The sequence below is a fragment of the Perca fluviatilis genome, chromosome 1 (assembly GCF_010015445.1).
Source record: "Perca fluviatilis chromosome 1, GENO_Pfluv_1.0, whole genome shotgun sequence".
NCBI lineage: Eukaryota > Metazoa > Chordata > Actinopteri > Perciformes > Percidae > Perca > Perca fluviatilis.
In genome coordinates, this window is record NC_053112.1 from 20,216,884 (window position 1) to 20,233,440 (window position 16,557).

Consider the following 16,557-nt stretch of genomic DNA (forward strand, 5'->3'; position numbering starts at 1 on the left):
CAAACCTGGGGTTGGGTATAGTAGTCCAGCAGAGTAGCACTGGTTGATGTCAGAGTCTAACATAATAAAGCTGACATGTTGTTTCTAGTGTGCACTGTACTGTACACACAAAATGTACCTTTATTTATCCAGGACTTCTCTTGAGATACAATATCTCTTTTACAAGAGAGACTCGCAGAATAGTTACTACATAATGTAACTGGTTAGATACCCAATACACAGAGAGCGGGAAGAGTGGAGGGTCAGTGGAAACCCACAGCTCATTAACCCTGTGTTGGGTTAATCCAGTCATGGGAAGAGGAGAAGCATTCTGAAGAGAATGAATATGAGAGAAGCAGAGGCAGATACAGTACATATGTTCCAGAGAGGAAAGAGAGCAAACTAAAATTACACTTTGAGACAACTGTCAATGAAAATAAGAAAGATAGACGACTAAATGAAAGAGAGAAAAGAAGAGGGATATAGATAGATATAGACCCTGAGAGACAGTAGTGATTTTCTTGTTCTTCAAAGACCAGCACTTCTCTTTTCCTCTCACTTCCAATCATCTCTCCTCCCTTTCCCCCATTTCTAGACCCCCACCGGCCTCCATCCCTCCTGACCCTTACTTCTCCCTGCATTCCTTTAGTCCACTCCTCCTATCTTCAGATTGATACAAGCTGGGTTTCAAACGAGAATCATTACACAATCTTGGTTTATATTGACTGCTATGCCTGCTTATTTATTTACTCTGCAATCTTCACTGTTCAAGGAAGCACTGCTCTCTTGCATTTCCTCTCTCTCACATACACACTCACACACCCCAAGGCTGGGTGGTAATCTCAGCAGACATCAGTATCCCCATTATTCATGTTCTTCATTTTAGAAATAAGGAGAGGGGAAGTGAAAAAATTTGCAGAAAAATAGCTATGAGTGCAAAAAGACAGAGGAAAATGAGAGGAAAAGATAGGGATGAAAGGATGACAGAGAAAATGTCACATCAGAAGTGGTTGAGAGAGGATGGGGGACATAAAGAGAGGGAGATAAGACGAACAAGGAAAAAAGGAGAAGAGACGAATGAGGGATTCAGAAACCCCAACAGCTAGGAACCAATTAGTATAACTAATGATTTCACATTGGCTGACGGGGCACATCGCGATCTGTATAAACAACATACAGCACACACAGCACACAGCGCACACACACACACACACACACACACACTTCCTGCATGATGGAGCAGAGCAGAGGTATGCTCATCTTGCCTATAAATATCTGTGCAGTTAAAAGCAGTACATCTATTAGCCATTAACCTGAAGATAGATAGGCAGGTAACCGACTGAGGTAACCTTAAAGATTGAGTCATCCCTAATAGCCCAGAGGTTTTCACTCAGTGAGATACTCAAACTCTACAATATCTCCTGTATTATTAATTTCCATTCTCCAATCTAAAGTGTCCTTGGTGTTTTAAATATACGTATTGGCGGTGAATTATTTAGTCTATTAATGAATTGGCTGTTTTGATGATGATGATGAAAATGTCCAATCCACAATTATTTTACCCTAGATTAAAGGTATGTTGATTGGTACAATTGTTAATTTCTTATACTGAAGTTGCATTGTTGAAACTGTATGAAAATCTATATAAGCATATAAAGAGAAATTAAAAAGTAAGACCGGTGGGACCGGCCCGTTCTGGGAACGGCAAGGATTGTTGGTGGATTACGTGTATAGAGCAACGGTTTATACAGTGTCCCATACTAGCACCATAAAATCTCGTTTTTTAACTGCTCTTTAATGTTTAATTTCTTATACTGCACTGTAACTTTTATTCTTGTATTTTAATCATTTTTATGTAAAGCACTTTGAATTGCCCTGTTGCTGAAATGTGCTATACAAATAAAGCTTCCTTGCCTTACAGTTGAGGAGGTTGACATAGGGATTATAGCAGGTGCTAATCCTATGGGTAGAATTTTGGTGTCTACTGTATACTCCCCAGATGGGATTAACATCACCAAGCAAAGCATGCAGTAGTGAAATCACTCAACCTCCCCTAGCTCTAGGAGAAAAAAAATCCCAAACACATTTCCCAAATTTCAACAGGCGAGGTGGTACAGTAAGTACAAAGTTGGCATGACCTATAGTCAGTTTGGCCACAATCCTTTCGTTATAGGAATATTAGAATGTTTTTGGAGCGAAGTGTAAATGCCACTGAGCTCATGTTTCTCTAGATATAAAGAAGCTGCCTACATGTGCATTATCATCACAATAGTCCTGTTTCCACACAAAAAAATTTTTTAGTTATTCAGTTAATACAAAAGACTACTGTGTACAGCTTTCTCATTAGCCCGCCATGCTTGGTTTTAATAAGACATAGTAACAATGACAAGACTCTTTACAGTATAGCTCGTAAAAATGAATACATGCACTTCTCTTCCCATGTGCTCGGCCACAATACATCTCTAAATGTCAAGGTATGCCTTTAACAGTTCCCTGGTGCACAACTGTCATCTTCCCTTCGGCTCCCCAATAAAAGCTGCCAGGATTCAGCTATATCCTTACAGAGGAAAGGACTCAGTCACGGTTGGCAACATAACCAAAATCTAATTCCGACAGCCTGCTTGCCATAACAATGAAAACCTAAAATGAACTTGAGCATGGCAAAGGGGATGGCAGAATGAGAAGAGATAGGTGCATGTTTATGTGAGGTAAAGCCAATGAAATTACTGGTTTCTCTTACATAACATTGGAAACATCGCAAAAACAAACTGATGGGAGGGGAACAGAGGAAGGAGGAAGGGAGGGAAGGAAGAGAATAGAGTAAAGATTGAGGTGGAGAGAATGGATGGAGAGACAAACAAGGAGGAAGGGAGAGGATGCTTAATAGATAAGATAACAGATAAATAGATAAAGAGATTGGAAAAAGGTGAGGGCGATTACAGTAGTGGAGATGAGAGACTTACAAGGAGGGATGGAGTGAGGAAGACATTAATAAGGAGGTGAGAGGAAGGCAGATGGAAAAGAAATAAAAATGGGATGGCTGCTCGATAGCATGCAGTGAGTACAGTAGAGGAGAGGTGGTGGATGGACAGATAGATGGACGGATGGAAAGAAGAAAGGGAAGTACAGGAAGGGGAGTGGAAGTCATTTTTTGCAGCTTAAAGGAATTCTCCTTTAAGGTCGGATTAGCGCTGACATTCATCCCAAATTAAAGTGTCTGTAAGTATTAGGTTGGCCTGTTATTAGCAGTAGCCTATGTCTGTGAATGTGTGTTTGTGTGTGTGTGTGTGTGTGTGTGTCTGTAAGGACATGGGTCTGTTTGTGAATAAATAATGTATGAAGGAGTGCTTGTTGGGTGCATTGTTCTAAACATATTCAGCAACATGTCTGCATTTTGTCTCCATATGTGCGTGCATGTGTTTGTATGATTACACCGATACACCTCTGTTCTCCCACTCCTCTCACCTCTATGAGCAAATCAAAGGAAGGAGTGGGCTCTATTGTCACATTAATATTATGTCATTTGAAATCCTTTATGGTGCTACGAGTCAGGAGAAAAACTACATAGAATTCACTTATAAAGGTCAGCACACATTTCTTTCTTATATTTTTATTTTCATTAAATCATGAGCAGCAGTCCCCCACACACATGTTCTAGGCTCTGCTGTACATTCCTAAGCACCTGGTAAATGCACACATGTTGAGGAATGAAGTGCCTAAAATGTCTGCGTGTGTAGTGGACTGTAGCTAATGATTTAATAAAAAGAAGAAACTTTGTGAGATATATTTTTGAGAGGATCTAAGAAAAAGAGCCTTGTTGTCAGCCTGACATGATCAAACATTTTATTAAATGAGTTTTGAAAACCAAAGTATGGGGCGCCAAATGTAAAAATTCAACAATTTTATAGCTGATATATTTTGATTACTAAGCTCACTTTCCTCACATCTAGATCAATTTTTTTCACATTTGAGACAGAAATTTGTGTAAAACAACATGTTAAAACAACCCAGTCTTATGGCAGTTCGTGAAATGGTCACGTTATTTAATCTATTCATGTTCACGGGGATGTTTTTCTTATTTTTTTCATGGTGGCCAGCATGAAAATGTAAACAAATGTATTTCAATGGGAAGCATATGTCGTGATCACAGCACGAATTTGGTAGCGAGTAGTATGAAATGCCGAAAATTCAAACAATTCAGGACTTTCACCCCGGAGGCCAGGGATCGCGTCCCGCGTGTGGCATTTTGTTTCCCCGTTAACCGCCCCGTTATTGTCGCGCGTTCCCTGCGGCCGTCTCCCGGTGTGTGAGGCGTCCTTTCCCCGTTGTTTGTTTCCTAAACCCAACCTCCATATAGATGGTTTCCATTTCGTGCTGGCCACCACGAAAAAAATTTGATAAACGTGTTGTTGTACACGAATCAATAGATTAAAAATAACGTGACAATTTCACGAACTGCCGCGAGACCGTGTTGGTTAAAAACAATGACAAATTTATCATTTAAAATGTAACCTAAAAAAAACTGTCCTTTCTCTTGATGGTTTTCAAATTGAGCATTTTAATGCTCAATTTTTGTTAGTGAAAAAAAAGAATAATATATATATATATATATATATGGTATGACTGTTTCCATGTGCCCCTTATGCATTTGCATAAATGTATAAGTCTGGCTGGGTGTCTGCATGCAGCATGAGTGTGTGTGTGAGTCTGAGTCCACCTCTCTCCGACATCAGTTTAGCAAGCACGTGGCTCTGGTGTCAGGGAGATGGGAAACATGCGAGAAGCGGCAATTATGAAGGGTCAAAACATTTTTCATGGATGATTTCCTTTTGCACAGCTGAGAAACAGGCAAAAGAGGGTAGGAGGCAAATGTGCTGTAAGAGAGGAGGGGAAGGCTGTGATGAAAGGATGAGCTTTTCCTGGGATGAAAAGGGGGAGGGAAAAAGACAGCAGAGGAGACAGCAGAGGAGATTCAAGGGTTAAAGTGCCTTTCGGGGAGATCAGAGCAAGTGTTAGGAGTGTGTTGAGGAGTAGTTTAGGAAGAGGAAGTCTAGTCTGGGTGTACAAGAGAGGTAAATGAAGGATAAAGTGGGTGCAGAAAATGCTTTTTTATGCTGCAGTTTATTTGTCTGCTGTAACCCAAGAAAAGTCATCTTACTTTAAACTTGTGCATCAAAGTGCGGTCAAACTTTTTTGTCATATTTCATAAGTAACAAATACCCACATGACACTTTCACTTTACTGCACAAAGAAAGTTATGGGTCAGTTTGTGTTACACCAGTCCACCAAGGTATATAAACCTTTAGGTACCAATGTAACAAAAGCTTGCTCCTGCATGCCTGTGTAAGCTGCAGTCAAATTGTGTTGTATGATGTTAAATGAATGGACCACGTTTTGAATTTTAAAAGGACCATTCTCAGCTTGCATTAAGTGTCTCACCTAATTACTGTTTTAAAGGAGAAAATCAGGCAACAAGTCAACCAGGATACAAGCATGACTAAACCTGACCATCTTATCTGTCTGATTAAAGCTAATTAACTGGTATGTTCAAAATGTCCACTGCCCATCTTCAGAAGGACATTACCCATGGAACAGTTATTTTTGTTTTTGTTTGGAGGAAATAGCCAAGACTGCATAATTACAGTATGTTTTAAAATGCTACTTAAGGTAGTCATCTAAATAAACTAAAATATAAAGTTTCATCTTTAAAGTATTTGACTGAGAGGTAGATCGTGCCCAAAAAATCAAGCCCGACCCTACCCGAGCCCGCGCACGTTGTGTCCGAGCCCAGCAGTAAGCCCTGACTGCAGCTCCGCCCACATTTGGCCCAACCCCGATCTGCGTACTGCAGTCAGGTGCAATTGGACACATTGGGCCCTATCTTGCACTCAGCGCAATTGCCTTTGTACACCGACGCATGTATCATTCCTATTTTGCACCCGACGCACAGCGGACTTTTCCCTCCACAGACGCACGTCGGTAAATTAGGGAATGTATTTGCTCTCCCGGGGGCGGTTCAGCGGAAAGAGGAGGCGTGTTCCGGCGCAAACATTATGTGGTCCTATTTTGCAGTTTCAGAAAACAATTCCGCCACTGACCAGGAAAAACCTGGTCTAAAGTCAGTGGCGCTAGTCTAAAGTCAGTAGCGCGTTATTCAGATGCTATTTTAGGGGCGCATGCTTGGCCATAATGTAGCGTGTGCACAACGCGCATACACTTCTCTCATCTACAGCAGTTCCCATTTTTGAAAACCATACATAATTACAAAGAAAAATATTACTGAAAATGCGCTTCATGTGTTTGGATAGATCAGGAGGCATTTTACAGTACAGTCCTCAAAAAGTCACAGCATTCTTTGTGGCTTGTTGTGTTTTACACATTTCCATGAATCATGGATGTGTTGATGACATAAATGAGGAAATATTAGAGGACTTAAGGAGACGTGATGTTGAACTACGGTGGGATTGGACAGTCCGGCGGAATCTGGTCTGGGAGTAATGCGCAATGCGCTCCTGGTGGACCGGGTGGACGGAGATGGAGTGGGGGGAGGAGGAAGGGGCCCAACAGGAGCAGGTGGTGCATTTGGAGGCCCACGTTCCATGGCTGCAGAATCCTCTCCAGACTTGAGGAGATGCGCCGAGAGGCCGCAGCAACATCGCCACCCGGCTAAGACGGGCATTTATTACTTTGCCACATGCCGGACAGCTCCCGCTGGCGTGCGCCAGGCAAATCCGCCATCATAATAGCAATCCGCCATGGAACAAGCGCGCCTGCTCTTAAAGGGAATGAGAGATGACGCTCTGATTGGTTATTTTCACGTTACGCCCAAACCACACCTAGCTACTTCAGACCAACCCATTTTAGATTTGCATTGGGCACAAGAGTCATTTATCCCGCCGGTAAAATAGCAACAGCGCCCGAGATCCGCCCACAAAGCTACTTGCGTTTGGCGTTTCATACTTGCGTTTCAGATCGTTAAAATAGGGCCCATTAACTGTAATTATGAGCTCGAGCCCGATCTAAACCCAACATTTTTTTAATACATGGGCCGTTATAACTGACGTTTTCAACTACAATTCTGTGTTGTTTGAACTGCAGAAATCTGTTTAGAAGGGGTATGCTTGGAGAAGTAACATAAGAGGACATTGAAGGATGACTATCATCTTTTCTGCCATGGCAAGCCTGCTTCATGTGTCTGTTCATCATCCCCATTTTTTTGCGGTCATAGGCGAGCATCGTGCTGCACTTAATGCACTCGACAAAGCCAACACATATGTTGTCACTGCCCACGACTTGTTTAAAGTGGTTCCATACCTCCGACTTTCCTCCAAACTTGCTCAAAGGTAGGCTAATTCTCCTGTTTTTGTTTTTTGTTTACATCTTCAAGCTCCATGCTGCGCTTAAGCTACACCATACAGCACAGCAGGCCTGGTGTGATGCGTGCGAGTGGAGGAGACGCTGCGCATGATTATGGCATAGCTTTCTCCCCACCCAATTAGGCTAATAAAGTAATAAAAAAACAAATGCTTGATCAAGGGCCCAGCCCGGCCCGAGGATAGTGGCGGGAAATGTCGGCCCAGAGAATCTAAACTATACTGAGAGGATGGATGAGTAGGAGTAGAGGGACAGAAGTGTGACAAAGGTTACAATTTCACCCACACACACACACACTTGATAACACACAGAATTCTGCACCTACAAACACACATTGTTGCAGAGCCTCAGCTCACCTTGCCTCCCATTCTCCTTCCTTTCTCTCTCTTGCTCCCCCTGCACTTACACATGGAACACACACACACACACACACACTCAAACAACACAAATAGGTGGGAGGTTGTGAAGCTATCTGAGTGTATTACACAAACCATTAGGCATGTTGAATGGACAGACGCTGGAATGGGTGCTGACAATGGACTAAATGACAGGCTGGAGAGAGACGGAGAGCGAAGTAACACAGATGTAGTGGGGACATAAAGCGATATCAGTCGGCTATACTGTACCTTACACACACACACACACACACACACACACACACACACACATCCACAGGTAGTTGTAGAGAATGTAAAAGTAAAGACAATTAAAGTTAAAGACATGGACAGAGAGACAGTCGCAGAATAACACGAACACAAACACATGCTGTGATAGACAGTAACACAAACTCTAGAGAGAGAAATACAGATTAAACTCCCCCACTCAACGAAAGACGAAATGCACGCACGCACATGCACGCACGCATTCACACACGCACGCAGACACACACACACACACACACACACACACAGATCTATGATGATCGCCTTGGGCAGTGTGAAGTATAGGCTAATGAATTTTCCAACGTTAATCACACCTTTTGAAAAACATCCACTTCTCCCAGCTATTGGCAGGTATCTATTAATCTGTTATCTCCAAACACATACACACACACACACACACACACACACACACACACACACACACACACACACACACACACACACACACACACACACACACACACACACAGTTGTGTAGTTGGAGGAAACCAAGTTTTGGAAGTAAACAGAGATGCTCTTGAGGCTGAGAGACGAGGGGCCAGATGTGGCAGTGTACTGTGAGTGCACTGTGTGTGTGTGTGTGTGTGCATACACATCTGTGTATATACCTGTCTATGTGTTTTCTTTGTGCAATCTGTGTGTTTGAGTTGGTGTATGTGTGCACATGTGGCTGGATGCTATGTATACATCCAGTTTATTGTAGTGTGTGCATTTTTGAGTGCTTGATTTTTTTTTGTCTTTGTGTATATGTGTGTGATTATATATTTGCGAGACTTCCAAAGCATCACTGTGTACGACAGGGACTTACCCCCTGCCAGGATTTTAATTCACTCACCATTCTGCCTTACCCGCAGGTAAAACAACAAGCAACGGGAAAATACATAAATAAATAAAAAGCCAGTCCCAGTGTACCAGCCCAATAACACCTCCAGGCTACAGTGTCTTAATAAACCCCAGCAATTTGTCAACAAACAATGAAACTCCGTGGTAACCTAACTTAGTTAAAAGTTTCTGTAGTTAACCCAGACCTGCCAACCTTGAAAAACTTTTTTGAGTAGCATCCTACTGATTTATTGTCGAAGTTCTGGTTCATACAAAATTTGCTATTACCGCTGTCTTTGATGTCATTTTGGCTGGTTGGGCATCAGTATGGTGTATCGTTTAGTTCACATGCTTACCAATCACTTCACCTGGTCCTAGGACATAGTCATTAGTCATTGTCCAGGTTACTTATGATCTCTACAATAACCTTACCCTCCATAATGTTCCTACAGTAGCCTACAGTCTTATAATAGTCTCCAAAATACTGTAATCATTTTATAGTATGTCCCAAAATACTAGGTCTATAGTAGCCAATTTCTATAAGATTACTGTAATATTGTTCCAAAATTGGCCTACTATACGATTCCTATAATTCTTTTTCGTGATGGTTTGTACAGCCTAGGCTACAATGAAAAAGTCATGTTTAACAAACAAACACAAACAATATACAGGGTAACCCCAGGATCCCCCAACTTAAATTAAAGGCTTTTTAAGACCTTTTTAATACCATTTCAAATGAAATTCAATGCCAACTTTGTACCCAAATCTGTGTCAAATCTGTATACATTTTAAACCCTAGAAAATAATTATGTACAAGTAGGCTACTTGAATTAAATAAAACATTGTATTTAAATTATCAGTCATATTTAATACAATACATACAATACAATTTATTGGATCATAATATAATCCAATACTTTTGTACTATTACTTAAGGAAGATGTTGAATGCAGGACTTGTAACTGACAAGTAATTTTTAAGTCTTCCACCTTTGAAAATCACCAACAACAGTCGTGCATGAATACCTGCAGCAGTGTTTAACACTGAAAACACACAGCTCAGTTCAGCGTTTAGGCTACTTGCAGCTCTGCTACAGTAGCAGATAACCTTTGACGTTACCTGCCGGTCACATCGTCTCTAAACAGTCTGCTCACAGTGAAGTCCTGCACGCCTCAACAGATGTTAGAGTCCGGCGGCTGCTCGCTCTGTTTGTTATAAGACGCACAGCGAGCAGATTAATGCGCTCACAGATCCAATCTTTGCAGATGTTACCGCTCGGTGTTTGACTAGCTAATAAGCCGTTAGCCTGTTAGCTTGAGCTTTGTCTGAAGGCGCTGAGCGGCCAGCCACGTTCCGACAGACACCGACACATTCCGCACATCCTCCGCTCAGTTTAACCGCTAACCTCCGGTACCGGTCAGAGAGGCGTGTTTACATTGTGTCTTGGTCCTCCGGTGCATCCAGCGACGGGCTCCGGTCAGTTTTTAATTAGCCTATATTAGTAAGAGTTAATTTTGTTACGGTATGAACTTAATCCTAGGAAAGGCAAAAAAATATAAGACCTTTGTAAAGAAATCTCAAGACTTTGTATACCAAATTCAAGGCTTTATTAATAATAATGTAAATAAATAATATTTCTCCAAAGTTGACAGGTAGGCTACGTAAATTAATTCATTTCACAATTTCACCTTTCAACATCAAACCCGTTTACCTTTGCAAGCACCGTCCTTCCTTGGGGAAACCAACCAAACTAAACAGGAATGAGCTAGGAATAACATTTGCATTTGATTCTTTCTTTTTGCTATCAGTAGCCGATATCCTCGCTTGACATTTAAGAGGAAGGAACCCTACGCTGTGATTGGTCGAAATCTTCTTCTTTAGTTTTTTTTTTTAGCATGCTCGTGGCTGCTACAGTGTTTGAGCCTACTACCATCAAGTGTTAGACTGAGACGGCTAATGCATGTCAACGAGTGAACTTAAAGCAGTCACCTGATTTTCGCGTAGTTTAAAGTGACAAATTGTATCACCGTATTTTTATGTCAAAATGCGTATCTACTACGCAAAATGCATACAGGTTGGCAGGTCTGTTAACCCGATGTCACCTTGCTACAGTCAGCTGCACAACACAAGCAAACTCAAGTTATTACCTTTGTGCATACATGAACACAAAGTTGCAAATGTGCATTCGGGGCATTCAACTTCTTTTTACATGTCTGAAGAGCGTTTAAGATAATGGTGACACTTTACCAAACAAGCCATTGGTAACGCACATTATTTTTTTAATTTTATGGTGTATCTTCTACGTTAAAGCTATTGATTTACTATTGTTTCCTTGATACTGTTTACTCAGGAATGACGCTGACTTTGGTCTGACTTTTATCTGAGCAGAACTACATATCAGCTTCCAACCCCATGAAGGACACACTACTGTCCGGTTTTCCAGCATTAACATCTCACCAATACTGCATTATTATATTAGGCTCACTGCTTTGATTGGCACATCATGACTACCGTACCACTCTTCTCTTGATAGACGATCCGTCTTCTTCTTTTGTGTCTGAGGTGAGAAAATACCTGGACCTCTAAAGCCCCGTATTTCAAGAACAAACAGTATTATTAAAGGTGCTCCATAAGCGATGTTGGGTAACGTCACTTCGTGTTCATGTTCGAAGTATTGTCAAACAAAACGGAGTATAGCTCGCCCATCCCTCCTCCTCATCCCGTCCCCTCCCCCTCCTTTCCGTGCACTGATCCCCCAACCCCAAATCCTTCTTGTCGGTTATTGGCTGGAAGACTGTTTGTTATGTTTTGTGGTGCAGGTTGGCGCAGTTTGTTTTTGTTGCTGTTTGTGGAGCCTGGGCTGTCTACAGAGACCGCGTTTTTCTTACAATGTGTTCAGAGGACAGGCAGCTAGCGGATAGTGAGGAGATGTTTGCTGTATGTGACAAAAAATGTTGTAGCCTAAAAAACGCATGAGATCGCTTAGAGCACCTTTAAGAACTGAGCCATAGCTGGAGAGGCTGGCTCCTCAGGTGAGTCATCAAGTGAAATAAAAGTCAAAACACACACTTAAGGCCGCAGCAGCAATCACTTATATGTGCTATATCATTCATTATAACACTGTTAACGTGCTGCACAACTTCATCAAAGTGGAGATTTTCTGAGCTTTGTGTTTGTATTATATAATTAATGTATCATCTAGACTTCTGTTTTGACTAAAATCAGGAAACACAAAATGATGTCATCGTTTTGGAAGATGTTTAGCGATCCTTTTACAAAAAGAGTGTCTTTTAGAATCACTCCCTGGAGAGAGTTTCTGTGTCTGCTTCTCAACAAACAGCAAACAAACATCAAAATGTAACTATTTTGCAAACTAATTGGTGCTGTAGTTTATCCCACTGCACTGGACCTTTTCCGCTTGACTGCATATGTGGCCTTTCTGAAGTATTAAGGAGGTGAAAACTTTAGATTTTAAACTCTATGACAAGGATCCTGATAAGAGTTTAACCAAACAGATACTCTGAGCCATGGAAATAAAAGTTAACTTTAGTGACTTAAGTCAGCCAACATACAAAATGTTTTAAAACCAATGTCTCTGACTTTCTGTGGATGGCAACTGGCAATGATAAAAACATGACTCATTTCCAGCAAATGTAGTTTCCGTGTTTCAGTTTGCAAGGACATCTATTGTCTAAGGAGTGTCCTGTAAAAATGAGTGGCGAGCAGTGTTGTAATGTAACGGAGTACAAATACTTCGTTACTGTACTTAAGTAGAAATTTCACGTATCTGTACTTTACTTCGCTATTTAAATTTATGTCAACTTTCACTTTTACTCCACTACATTTCCTAGATAAATGTATACTTTTACTCCGTTATATTTCCACTAAGCATCTTCGTTACTCGTTACTAAAAAATAAAATTAGAAGAAATGTGTGCGACTGCTGCTCCTAGATTGCATACGCACGCTCCGCACGCCGCACGCTCTATTTCAGCGCTTGTTTGTTGCTAAAGGAGGAGGAGGACGCACAACTGAAACCGCCATGGAAGCATGAGCACCTACTGGAGGACCTCCCGTTATTGTAGACGACCAGGCTCGACATAAGCAATGGCCCGATGGCCAGTAGTTAGCCTACAATAAAACCTCCATGATTAAAGAGTCAATACTTATCAATAACCCACGTACCTGTTCTACAGGCAGAAACACGTAGAAACCGATATTTCAGTCTGCGCTGTCCACTCTCGTCCACCGCGCTGTGCAAACACAGCTCTACTCTGCAAATAGCGACTTTACAAACGAGCTAAAATGAAAGATGTCAGTTTGTAGTCTAACTGTTTGTCTTAATTTGCAACCAATCTTGAACTTTGGACAAACTCTTGTAAACGTAGCTGCTGTCTAAACGAGCCATCCTCTCTGCTGGAGCGGTAAACCTATGGATGTATTTTAAGACCAAAACAAATACATGTGGCTACTTAATATGCACGTGAATGATTCTTCATTCTTGATGATGTTGCCGGTTGTATTATTTAGCAACAGAATTGTCTTATTTGAAATTAGGCATACAGGACTAATCTGAGATCATTTTCTAGTTAAGTAGCCTATCTAGTTATCATTATGGATTTTCCATGTTTTTAGGGGTTTGCTTACTAATGTAAAAAATATAGCATTAATTTAGTAAGAAAGTGAAAATATCAAACAAGATGATGCGTATTAGGTATAATTTTATTTTCTTTATTTGAAAGTCCGTCCCCTGGAGTGTCTGCTTAAAGGTCCCATGGCATGAAAATTTCACTTTATGAGGTTTTTTAACATTAATATGAGTTCCCCCAGCCTGTCTATGGTCCCCCAGTGGCTAGAAATGGCGATAGGTGTAAACCAAGCCCTGGGTATCCTGCTCTGCCTTTGAGAAAATGAAAGCTCAGATGAGCCGTTTTGGAATCTGCTTGTTATGAGGTCATAACAAGCAAGGTTACCTCCCCTTTCTCTGCTTTGCCCGCCCAGAGAATTTGGCCCACCCATGAGAGAGAGACATCATGGCTTTCAAACGAGAAAAGTGGCAGTTGGTCAAGGCCACACCCCCACTCTCCACCTTGCCCCCCCTCTCTCCTCCTCAATAGCTACAGACACAGAAATGGCACATACTAAGGAAAGGTCATTGTGGGACTGGCTCTAGTGGCTGTATTTCTGCACCAAAGCTGAATTTTCGGGAAAGAGACTTCAGATACAGTATTAGGGGACCACTAAGGCCTATATAAAAGCATCCAAAGAGCACCATGTCATGGGACCTTTAAAACAATTCTGGCCCTTGGAAAAATGTAGTTGATGACCCCTGGTCTAGCTTTGCTGCTAATGGCACAACATCCAGTGGCAGTGGCTAGCTGGGTTAGAACCATTTTCTAAAGCATAGGTGCGGCGTATATTTTCCTGCTTTTTTGTCCTTTTCCAATAACACCTATGATATTTCTTTCAGGGCCAGTAAAAATGTAGAAGGGGCCAGCAAAACTCTGATCTACTGGCCCGGGGGCCAGTGAGATTTTTTTATGTTGAGCCCTGCGACCACCCACGCGATAGTGGTGAACTCGGTGAACAGGGTAATGGTGAAGATAACGTACGCCACACACCATGTTGAAATGTTTCTGTACATTGATGTCAGCTCTAAAAATATGCTGTTTGTTCTTTGAACTTAAGAGAATTGTGCCTGAAAAGTCCTAGAAAAGAATGTGATTTTGATTTGATGAGTGAGATTAAGAAGATATGGGAACCCTGAATATGCTTTATGCTTTACTATAAGAAAGCCACAATAAAAGTTCTAACCGCTTGCTTTTAAAAAAAAACAACTTTTACTTTTACTTCAAATACTTAAGTACATTAAATATCAGAAAATTACTTTTGATACTTAAGTACAGTATATATCAGATACTTTAAGACTTTTACTTAAGTAATATTCTAAAAGGTAACTTTCACTTCTACCAAAGTCTTTTTCTAGTACGATACTTGTACTTTTACTCAAGTATTGCTTTCTAGTACTTTATACAACACTGGTGGCAAGTGAGGCGAAACAACTTCTCCTGTACAAAGACAGAAAGAGGAAAAGAATGAGTGATGCACAGAAGTTGCTGACCATAGCTGTGGGGGCATAAAACGCATATCATGAGGCAAGTAGAAGAACGGATAGATTGATGGAAAGTTAACTTGGAAATAATCAACAGAGAGACAAGTACAGAGGCAGTGAGAGAGTGAACAAATTTGAAGAGAGAAGAAATTAGATGGACAAGAAAGAGAGACAGTGAATTAATGTCCGACAGAAAGAGAGAGGGAGAGAGAAAGAGAGGAAGGGAATCCTGAGAGGATCTGTCAGCTCTCGTTGGCTTTGATTTTAATGGAAGCCAGCGCTCCCCTACCTCTAACCCATTTGGCCTTAATTCCAGCGTTGCTTTCCAAACTTTTTAAACTTTAATGGCCCCTTCTTAAGTGCCAGCTGCTGACAACATTGATTTGGCTTTAAGCCTCGCTGTCCAGCACGCCTTTATTTTCTCCTGCAAAATCGACAGAAACATCTATTTTCTGCCATCCTCCTCCACCTCCTACTCATCCGATCCTCCTTCTATCCTCCCTTCATCCGCTCTTTTCTGTTCCTTTGATGGTGTCAGCGGTCGGGTGGAAAGCTTGTATGAGAATAGATACAAAAAGAACGCTATTTGGATAAGCTGTTCTTTTTAGGGGAAAAATGTTTTTAGTGACATGCTACAAACAAATGCAGTAATGTGGTGTTTTGGTAGCAGTTAACAAAACAAATGTAAGGGAGGTTACATGGGAGGGAGCAGCGTTGTGTCATCTGCAAGTTCCTCATTTTTTGTATCTCAGTTAAACATAAAATCTAAACTAAGCAGGATAGGCATCCTGTCATGTCTGCATCTCTGGATTTCCAATTGATTACAAAACACAAAAAAGAAAACATAAAAGAACAAATACTTTTAAGAGAGTTATGACCAACCATTTCAACAAACTACTTGTCCTTCTACATTTCTACTTTGGATATAAGCAGTAGAACGCTAATTGTCAGTGTCTTTTGCTCACTTTGAAGCTCATAGCAGCACTTTAAAATCATAAAAATAGTCAAAAACAGCACTAGCTTTAGAATTAGCAGAGAGAATCCTGCCCACCCTCAGGCTGATCGACAAAGCCAAGCATCACTGGATAGCTCCCACAACCCTGCTGGTCCCAGGATCTAAGTCTTGGGCAGCAGTCACAAAATGGACAACCACAGAGTTTTGTTTGATTGCTAAACATATATCATTTTTTTGTGCATTAGAAAAACAGAATTGATTGTGCAGTGAAAGTGACTAAGGTGATGCACGCAGGTCTGAACAATAAGTAAACTGTGGGTTAATTCCCCTGGCTATAGTATATTCTAGACAGACCTTTATGCTTGCAAGAGGCACACTGAGCTGTGGAGTTGAATCTGTCACTTCTTTAGCAATCATATGTGTTTCTTTAGCCTCAAGGATAGCACATGTCCTCATGACAAATGGACCCTTATAAAATGGATTGCAAGATGACGAGACTGTGCAAGACATTGTGTCATTGGGCACTACTGTCATAAAATGGTTTAGGGGTACAGAGTGATCTCTAGAGGAGAGCCAGCACAGGGCCCGGGCATGAAGACAGATGGGAGTAAAAAACAACAGAAACATAATACGATAGTTCTAGACGTTCTATAT

The 16,557-nt window shown here is 41.2% G+C and overlaps 1 protein-coding gene across 2 annotated transcripts in view; it reads right to left on the reverse strand.

Moving 5' to 3' along the window:
- The window catches only part of LOC120565775 (zeta-sarcoglycan), a 408,082-nt gene that overhangs the window by 3,167 nt on the left and 388,358 nt on the right, over positions 1-16,557 (reverse strand). The gene's annotated exons all lie outside the window — the stretch shown is intronic.